Source organism: Micropterus dolomieu, linkage group LG02 (genome assembly GCF_021292245.1).
Source record: "Micropterus dolomieu isolate WLL.071019.BEF.003 ecotype Adirondacks linkage group LG02, ASM2129224v1, whole genome shotgun sequence".
NCBI classification, from domain to species: Eukaryota; Metazoa; Chordata; class Actinopteri; order Centrarchiformes; family Centrarchidae; genus Micropterus; species Micropterus dolomieu.
In genome coordinates, this window is record NC_060151.1 from 14,029,267 (window position 1) to 14,039,798 (window position 10,532).

Sequence of the window (10,532 nt, forward strand, 5' to 3'; positions counted from 1 at the left end):
ATGCTTTAACATAGCGATCCGGCTTTCTCGGTTAGACTGTGAAAAAAAACCCTGACTTGTAACACAACAGCATTGAAATGCATCACCTGTTCCGGCATGGGGCTTTTCGCACAGACATCTTTCTGGCTCTGATACTACCAACATTCCCGGCTCGAAGGCAAATCAAATATGACCCCTTTTCAGTACATTTCATGCAGTGCAGCAAGCGAGGAGTGTGAAAGCGCCTAAAGAAGCCATTTACTCCAGAGAAGAGAAACTTTCTCTCAACAGGGGAGGAGGTCTAAGACACAGTCATCTGGGTAAATCCCTAAAATACATAACTTAGGGGACAAAGGTAAAGGGAAAATTGTGATCTGAGAGATATACTTTAACACTGCGCTCCAAAATTTTTGATTCTCTTCATAAACAATGATATAATGTACCTTGGTGACTTTTACACTTATAACATAGACCAAGTATATTAGGATCAAATTTATTTAATTGCACAGGGGCGATGTATGTTCGCATTACTCGCAAAACTAGGAGACCAGTCTTTTACTAAAACAGTTTTTTGTAACATGTGTTTCTAAAATGGAGAATGGAGGTTGTTGCACTGAATTGTTTAAGGGTGTCAGAATAAAACTTGTAAGTTGTACTTAAAAAAGTGTTTCTACGGTATTTTAAACTTTGCCTTTTAGCTCATTGAAACACATTAGAGTATTGTCTTCATATACATCCTGTAGTTTTACTATACCCTTGTTTAACCATACTTTAAAACCCATGTCATTTGTTGTGTAAGAATGTATCATTTGTTCAACTTAATACATTCCATATCATCCATTTATCCAGAATATATCATTTATTCAACGTATCATCATGTAACATCCCTAGTTAGATCTGAAGTTAAATTGAAGTCTGAGGTGTGACTCTACCCTCTGTGTGAGACCAAAGTTGAAAGGCCAATGACAGGCCTGATGACCCTCAGGAGTGTTCCGTGGAATGTGTTCAGTAGGGGTGAAGAACGGTAAAAAACATGCACCTTAAAAAACATGCAATTGAGGTATATTGTATTATAGACTCAGATACTATTCTGTGGGAAAGGAGAGAAGACCATGTACCCAGATTGTATATCTTTCCTGGACCCCCATGACCATGACAGAAGGTATGGTCATAGGGACATATCTTTATTTTTAAAAACAGGACCTATAAATTTGGGAGCGAATGGTATATGACCAGAGACACTCCTAAGGGGGCCCAATTGGGTCCAAGGGGGTCTGTACCCTGGGAAGTGCCAGACCCGAGAGTTCTACTGGTGTATCAAAACACATAAATGTCTTAAAAATATATGACCACGGCATAGTTCCCATCAAATGATGTGATTGATAAAGTTAACTGACAATAAAGATTAATCAATGTTTTTAAGAAAAACATGAGAACTAGGATTTAAGGGTGTAAAATATTTATGGAACGGGAAGACGGTCCTGAAGGAGATCACCAAGAAGAAATTTACACCCATAAAACTAACAAAATGCTACAGGAAATAAAAAAAATAGGCGGGTATCTCACAGAGACCCCACCTCTCTATGGAGAGCCAAGGGCCATAATGAGAAGCTCCACACCATGTTTTCAGTGTGCCTTAACGGTCTGCTAAGGCTTGCGCGGGTTTTGTCTTGCTTTGACAATAAACTCTATTACAGCGATCTCTGACTGACTCCAGTAACTTCTTTCGAGCTCCAAGTGCTATCTACCATCGATACTTGTTAAGTACTGAGGACAGATCTGGGCTTCCAGCGGGCCTGAGTCTAGCGTTTTGTCCGTCTAAGCGTTCCTCGCCGGGGCGAAGTGATCATTAGGGGGGGGGGGCAGGACAACCCTGGGGAGTGGTTTCTCCCTCTCAATTACATTTAAAAACAATAGATGACTTTTCTTTGTTCACTTTGAACCCAGAGATATTACCAAATTGATTGAACAACTCTAGGAGAGATGGTATCGATTCTACAAGATATGACAAAAACACAATAGTATCATCAGCGTACATTGCTGTATTGTGTACCATGTCCCTGGTCTTAATACCATGAATCGAGGGCTCTATTGCTAGTGGTTCCATGGCTATTACAAAAAGTAGAGGTGAAATTGGTGACCATTGTCTTGTGCCTCGAAATAATTTAAAAGGCTGAGAGATGATGTCATTAGTAGTTAACATTGCAGAAGACAAGTAAAATCAACAAGTAAAATTTCAACCCAAACCCCCATACAAAAGTAATCACCAAATACAAAACGCTTAAGCACCTCGTGCAGGGGCTCTTCACACTCGTGGATTACATTAAAAACTCTCCTCACTTCACATTGCAGAACCCCTGACAATTTGCACAAAACCATTCTGGTCTCCATGTATAATGGCTGGTAGAACCCTCTCTAGTCTCATAGCTAGAACCTCGGCTATAATCTTTGCATCAGAATTTAAAAGTGAAATGGGTCAGTAAGAACCGTGTTCAGTTGACGGCTTGCCTGGTTTTAGAAAAAGAGTGATTAGAGCACTAAGTAATGAAGTGGGGAGGCAACCTGTTTTAAAGGATTCACAATAAACATCTAATAATAATAATTAGACCATCTTCAGCCTTAAGCAAGGAAAGCTCCTTGTATTTTGCTTTAAGGGTCAGTAATTCCTGTTTTTTTTGTGTCGAATCATCTATGAAAACCTCTCGCTCTAATTCTGTAATTTTAGAGTCTAATTCATTCATTGTCTGTTTGAATTTGTTAAATTTAGAGCTGGTGATGCTTGTCATTTGATCTTCTTTGATCATCTTCTTGAACATAACAACAGGGGCCTGGTCTTTAAGGGTTTTGTGAGTGAAGAGGATGAATTTGAATTGCAGTTTGTGAATGTATGGTGTGGGGAAAAGAATAGAGCAGCTGGAGAAAGTTGGCTTGCATCCATGGTTTAATTTTGGTGAAGTAGTTGGTCAGGGTGGAGAGACTTGCAGCGATGATGGATTTACTTGGGGAACATCAGTGAAGCAGCAGTGGAAGGGGAGACTATAATGAAGGATGATATTACAGAGGAGGAGCACTTAGAGGATGAACAGGAGAGCACAGCTGTGGAGGAGATACAGTCTTTAAAGATGATGAAATGTTGTTTGAATATGACTTAAGCCAGGAGAGGGCAGCACTGGTGATGTTGTTTGAGGATTCAAGACATGAGAGAAGAATTGGGTGGTTGAAGATCATCAAAGGCAGCAATGAGGTCAAGAATGATACAGTATGATGAGGAGATGGTCAGAGGAGAGAAGTTACTGAAGAAAGACTGTATCTAATTTAAAATACAATGTTCATGAGTAATGTTTTAAAAAAAAGAAAAACTATTGCCTGTGTGCCTAATGTAAATATTTTTACATTTGGAAAATATGTTATGGTTTTACAGGCATCCATTACCTTGTTTCCATTTATTACATTTTTCTTTACAACATTTGGTCCTGTAAATACTCCACATACTCACAACACAGGCATTCATAGTACAGCTATCTTCCCTTTATAAACCTGCAGATGGACGTCTATGCAAACTCTTCTTTCTTTATAAACACACCAACAGCAACTGTCAAAGCATTTGAGGCAAGCACAGATTTGCAGAAAGTTTACTGCAGAATGAAAAATATGATTACCTGGAGTTTATTGTTTGTAGTTGCAATTCATGGTAAGAAAATCAATTCTGTGATTACAAAGTAAAATACGTTCTTAAGTTTGATGGATAATGATCAGAATTTCTCTGCTTGCAGGAGTTTGGAGTGAGATCAAGCTGGACCAGTCTCCCTCTGAGGTGAAAAGACCTGGAGAGACAGTGAAGATGTCATGTATCACATCTGGTTATACCATGACAAGCAACAGTATTAACTGGATACGACAGAGTCCAGGGAAAGCTTTGGAGTGGATTGGGTGGATAAACACAGCTACAGGCTCTCCAAGTTATGCCAGCGCCTTTCAAAGCCGTTTCAGTTTTACTCAAGATGTGCCCAGCAGCACTCAGTACCTCGAGGTCAAGAGCCTGACAGCAGAAGATTCTGCTGTTTACTTCTGTGCTCGATAAAACACAGTGACTGAAGACAGTGGAGCAGATGCACAAAAACCTCCACACACAGCAAGTCTGTGAAGTGATCACACTTTTCTAATCAGCTGCATTTAAATGTCGTAAATGTAAAATTTTTGACAAATGTTACTTTTATATTTACATCTTTTAAATATAAAAGTAACACTTGTAACTCTTCACTGTGTCTATATAGCAACATGTTTAAAAGAAAGATTCAACAGTCAAAGAGCATCCATGTCTGTCTGCCATTTAATATTCACCATAAAATGTGATATTTAAAAGTAAAAATAATGTTCACTATTTAATAAGTCTAGTACAAAATCCTACAGTTGTTAGAGTGGTTCAGGTTGAACTGAAACTCTTCTTTACTGGGAAGACATCCTTTTTAAAATGTCATAGTTTGTTGTTGTTGTGAATAAAATGATGACATCTGGCCCTGAGAAAGATCATCATTAAGCAACAATTAAATCAACAAAACACTTAAATCGCTATGTTACTGTACCAACCACTTCTCCACAGACAGACAATGACAACAATCAGTGTCAAATCAGTGCCCAGGTGTGAATTAAAGAAATACTGCATGTACACATTTCAGCCACATTATCTTGCAGAATCACAAACTCATACACACAAGCGTGCGCACACACACACACACACACACACACATATGGTATATAGATAAAAAAAAAAGAAGGTAATTTTGTACACTGCATATCCCAATCTCACAGTCAAATCTTCGTTATGAAATGAGGATCATCCCATTTTGGCTATATGGGGTGCTCAGTGTCTGATTCTACATAGAACTACCGGTTTTCTCACAATAGGTTTATATACACCTGTGAAAAGAAAGAAGCTTTTAATAAATCTTTTTTTAAAGTGCATGAATAATAAAAAAACTTGTAACCCTAACCCTTACACATGTGTGGTGTAACTTTAGTTTGTGTGGTAGAAGAGGGAGAGAGACAGAGTGCCAGGTGCAAACCTCTGAACAAGAACAGCTCACTGTTAAAGAGAGAAACAGACATATTTCATCAATGAAAAAATAAAAGGAATATTAAATAATATTAAATACACTGGAGGTGTTTTCCAATTAGTGTCTTCTCTGTTTGACTAGCGACAGCATTATTTCTATTCCCAACTGCATTTTAAAAAGCTTTTCAGCAAATAAGAAATTAAACATACCGGTATATAATTCCTTCTTTATGTCATGAGTGTTTTCCAACAAATAAAAGGCCAAACTCTGTCCTTCCTGTGAAGATCAGTCAATGCAAGTTGTCTTCCATCTTTACTAATTTGACTGCAGAGATGATGACAAACATTTTTAGTTTTCACTGCACATTTTGTTTTACACAACATAATAGTTTATATGTCTGACTGAAAAATTTCTTTGTATTTACTCAATCACATGACATTGATTGTACTTAATAAACAACTTAAATATTGTGTTTACCAAGTTATTGCACAAATTATTCTGAAACATGAAAGAGGGACTCATGTACAGTAAACATTCTCCAGTTTCCCACAGTAATTGAGATCCAAGTGAAATCCTGTCACGAGGCCCCGGCTGTGAGCTTGTTCTGGGAGCTGGGGGCGTGTCTGCTGCGGGCTCTGCACTCACCTGAGAACCATCTGCAATCAGCACACCGGCTCTGTGTCCCACAATCAGCCACTGCCTAAATAGGAGGCTCAGACATCCAGTCCTCGCCGGATTGTTGAATCTCTATGCGTATGTTGTGTCAGCCCCAGCCAATCTTAGAATCAGTTTTGCTTCGTGGTTATTGTCTGTTCCAGTCTAACTGTTGCAGACATCAGCAGACAACCAGCCAGTAAACTCTCAGTGTTGCCCTCAGCTTGTACACTCCCCGCTCCCGGATTTCCCTCCTACCTCGAACCTGGGAGAGAGCCTCTGTCCTGAACCTCCGTCTTCCCCGCTTACTCTCCTCTGAATAAACTGTCTAAACTCGGTTCTGCGTTTGGGTCCTCTCTGCCTGAAAACCTGTCAAATCCCTGTGAGGAGGAGTCAATACAGACAGAGAAGAGTAAACCCACAGTTTAACATTTCTAATTAGTTTAATGTTCCTTTAATAAAAAAACTCTAGATAGCAGTCAGGGTCAAGTCTATCTCGTCTGTCACTATGAGGAGACTCTCATATATGTTTGTCTCAATATCTTAACTGACTGTCACTGTGAGCTCACTTCACCACAAAACTAACCCATTTAATCCTGAATTTTCTGAGAGTTCTGCATGTACTGGAGTCTATAAAGGAATTTGGTGGGTGCACCATAAATTATACTATTGCAGGAGTTGAGTCTGGAAGTGATAATGCATGGATAAGGGTTTCAGCAGCAGAGAAGGAGAGAGCTGAATGGAGATATGTTGTTTTACAATTGGACAATAGTGATGAGATTTGGATGAGAAGTCTAAGCCTGCGGAAGTATGGTGTGGGAGAGAGAATGGAGCAGACAGAGAAAGTTGGCTTGCATTGATTATTTAATTTTAATGAGGTAGTTGGTCAGGTTGGGAGACCTGCAGTGACGATGGATTTACTTGATATGTAGAGGTGAACATCAATGATGTGGCAGTGGAAGTGGAGACCATGATGAAGGATGATATTACAGAGGAGGAGAGTGTAGAGGATGAACAGGAAAGGAAAAAGGAACTGTGGAGGAGATGCAGTTGTTAAAGCTGATAAACTGTTGTTTGAGCTATGATTTACACCAGGAGAGGGCAGTACAGGCATGTTGATGGAGGATTATGAATCAGAATCAGAAATACTTTATTGATCCCCGAGGGCAATTTTATTTGTCACAATTGCACACTTGTCATGGTAGATAGATAAAGAGTATATAAATATAAGAGTATACATATAAAATATAAAGACAAATATAAAGGATTGTGGGTATGTACAATATTTACATTATTAAGAATTATTAGGGTGAACCAAAAAGTACTAATAAATAGTAGCAGAGAATATTGCACATTAATTATTAAACAGGTAATATTGCACAGAAAGTAGATAATACGGTCTAGTTTAATAACTGACTAAGTATCAGACACTTAAAGGGAGGAGTTATAAAGTTTGATGGCTACAGGCAGGAATGACTTCCTGTGGTGCTCTGTGGTGCATTTTGGGGGAATGAGTCTTGCACTGAAAGTGCTCCTGTGTCTGAGCAACACGTCATGGAGTAGGTGGTAGACATGTAGTTTGGACAGCATCCTCCTCTCTGACACCACCGACAGAAAGTCTCCAATGATGAGATGATCAGAGTCTGAGGAGAAAAGCTAATGAAGAAAAATTGTGTTAAATTTAAAATACAATGTTCTTGAGAAGTAATGTTTTGAAAAGAACAGGCAGTATGAGTACATCTATCTTCCCTTTATAAACCTGCAGAGGGAGGTCTATGCAAATTCTTCCTTCTTTATAAAAACACCAGCAGCAGCTGTTAAAGCTTTGAGTGAATCACTGAACTGCAGTGAGTTTACTGCAGAATGAAAAATATAATTGCCTAGAATTTATTATTCGTTGTTGCTATTAATGGTAAGAAAATCAATTCTGCGATTACAAAGAACCCAATGAAAAAGTGAAAAGGTGCAGATTACAAAGAACTTAAATTGTTTGATGGATAATGATCACAATTTCTTTGCTTACAGGAGTTTGGAGTGAGATCAAACAGGACCAGCCACCCTCCGAGGTGAAAATACCTGGAGAGAAAGTAAAGATGTCATGTATCACATCTGGTTATACCATGACAAGCTATTCACTGGATACGAAAGAGGCCAGGGAAAGCTCTGGATAGGATTGGGTGGATAAATACAGCTACAACCTCTAAGGGGTATGCTAGCTCCTTTCCAAGCCGTTTCAGTTTTACTCAAGATGTGACTCAAGTAGTAAAGACAAAATTAATGCTAATATAAAGAGAAATTATTGTAATGTGAACCATAATTTATTTCCTTTTTAAATGTGCATAAAATACACATATGGCAACGTCAGTCCATGCCAACAGATACAGACGTACAGCACACTGAGGATTGTTCATCTGAGATGTATTTATAACTTTAAATGCTGATTTATGATAATGTTAACTGTTAACGTTAGTCTCCACATAATCTAGTGTGGTAAATTACCACATTTAGCAACATGTCACCTTGGCTCCACCCACGACCCGTCTCTTTGCCAATTTTTGGATATCTGTGAGTGACACGCTGCCGTGTGATGACGATGACCAGCTTTTTTTGAGGTAAGAAAGTAAGAGAGAGCTGGTGTGCTCTGGGGCCATCAGAGTCATCGTCAAGGTTGAAAACTGCAGGCGATGCAGAAGGCGCGGGATCAGCCGCACCGGCGGAAAAGCATAAAGCAGTCGGGAAGGCCAAAGGGGGGCCCAGCGCTGGGACGTCCCGCAAGCTCAGTGAAAACCAAAGAGCGCACTGAGTGTTCTCTTTCTTGGCAAATAGATCCACCTCTGCCCTGCCAAATCTGAGCCAGATCTGATCACCGGATCGGGAAGGAGCCACTCGTCTGGGCGAGGGCCCCCCCTCGACATGATGTCCGCCCCTCTGTTCAGCACGCCAGGGATCTATTCTGCTCTGATGGAGAGCAGGTGAGCGTGCACCCACAGGAGCAGACGCCTGGCCAGACCCAACAGCTGCCCCGAGCGCACCCCGCCCTGGCGGTTTATGTAGGCTGCGGCGGCCCTGTAGTCGGTGCAGACCAGCATGTGCTGGCGGGCCGAGGATGAAATATTCTGCTTGTGGCATCGGAGCCAGACTGCATGAAAGCCATCCAGCCAGCTGCAGCCTGTCCGTGTTATGCCACTCCCCTGGTGAGGGGAGGGAGTCAGGGGCTCACCGCCGCGCCGCTCGACCGGCAAGGGAAGAGGGCGGGGGAGACGTACATGTTGGCACAGGCCAGCCACCTGACCATGTCAGGGAGGGGGGCAAGGGGAGAGAGGATGTGCAGCTTTGCAGCAAGCCCAGGCTTCTTGTTAGCCGTTTGGCTAAGAAAGCTTGCGGCGTGTGTGATGTGTGGAGTGGCGATAGGACTACACGCAGGGCGGTGTGTAGTGCTATCCTGTCTGAATGAAGCGTAATGACTGCTTCAAGGGCTCATTTGACACAGCCTGGCTTCTGTGAACCAAGGGGGAATCCCTGGACGCACAGAAGGACCGTGCCATTGATGCCGTGACTATGCGCGAGCTCGCAGCTGGCACTGCCGGGGGAACGTGCATAATGTCAACAGCATCTCAGACTGCCCGGCAGATTTCTTCGTCAGAGAAATATCTGTACTGGGATTGTAAATGTTCGGTCCACACGAAGCGAATGTCCGCTGTCGTGGACTCATACAGTTTCTGTGGGGAGGGTTGTGTGAAGGGACCTGTGATCATGAACAGTGTCTGCTTGTTGCTTTGAGCTTCAAGCTGCAGGTTCACACCGTGTGGGAAATATGTGCTTGGTGTGGCTGGTTCGACTGAGACAGGCACAGACAGCATTTGTTCAACAACTTCCACAAAAAGGAACAACAAGATTTCACAGAGCTTACCAGTGGTCCGCTCTGACCGACAATGGTCGGCCAGCAGCGGTGAAACCGATTACTAAATGTCATTAGCCGCAGCTAATGTGGAGCAACGTGGGCACACGGGGTCTCCCTGGTCGGCTGATCCAGGCAGACCGCATGTGAGCGTCACATTAGCTATCCGTTAGCTCAACATTAGCTCCCTGTTAGCTGACCTCGCCGCAGTAACCTAGTAGCGTCCGGCGTCATCAGAGGTCGGAACGGGGGAAGCACACTTTTGACCGAGCAGCAATTAATACAGCACTACAAATGATAATGTGCTTGTTACTGTGTGCCGGCGACAAGCAGTGTGTAAAAGAAACACTTTAATAAACACTAATATTACCATAATGGGCGGAATTGCCGTCTCTCCTTGAGCAGTAGTCTTTGATGGCGAACTTAACGGATTGCCTAGTGTGACTAGGCCTTACACCCTGCTGCATTATCACAGACATCAGGGGCAAGTAGTGAACTGCTGTGTGTGTGTGTTTGTGTGTGGCGTACATCGTGATTCTTGTAGCACAATTTCTAAAACTATTAATACGTATAGCAAAACCACTCACTGAGTTTGCAAAACTAAAAGCACAAACACTGCTTTGCACTCAATTTTGTAACACACACTTCGCAAAACTGTAGGCACAATTCACTGCACAACACTCTTTTTGCAGAACGTTAAACACAACTCACTGCCTACACTCAATTACCAAATTTCCAACACACTCCTAGCAAAATTATACACATGTATGGCTATCATTAACACTATTTTGCCAACTGTCTGGCACACTTTCACATGTGAAAACTGTTTTAGATAATTAGTTCACTTTGCAATCAGCCTAAGCACTATAAATAAGCCACAGGTAAGCTGTCTGTGTGGAGTACAATGGAAGGAGCAGTAAGAGTGAGAAGAGTGAGAATCAGAGGAG

General features: G+C 41.6%; 1 long non-coding RNA gene and 1 pseudogene across 2 annotated transcripts; one reads left to right on the forward strand and one right to left on the reverse strand.

The window, feature by feature from the left end:
- Nucleotides 1–10,532, forward strand: part of LOC123987333 — a 174,201-nt pseudogene that overhangs the window by 155,377 nt on the left and 8,292 nt on the right.
- Nucleotides 3,644–6,025, reverse strand: LOC123987373. 2 transcript variants are annotated; one of them, XR_006829108.1, is made up of 3 exons: nt 5,511–6,025; nt 5,243–5,357; nt 3,644–3,803 (listed from the first exon to the last, which is right to left on the reverse strand). It is a non-coding gene; the product is annotated as an uncharacterized LOC123987373 (long non-coding RNA). The 2 variants fall into 2 exon arrangements; XR_006829109.1 differs by lacking the exon at nt 3,644–3,803 and adding an exon at nt 4,926–5,062.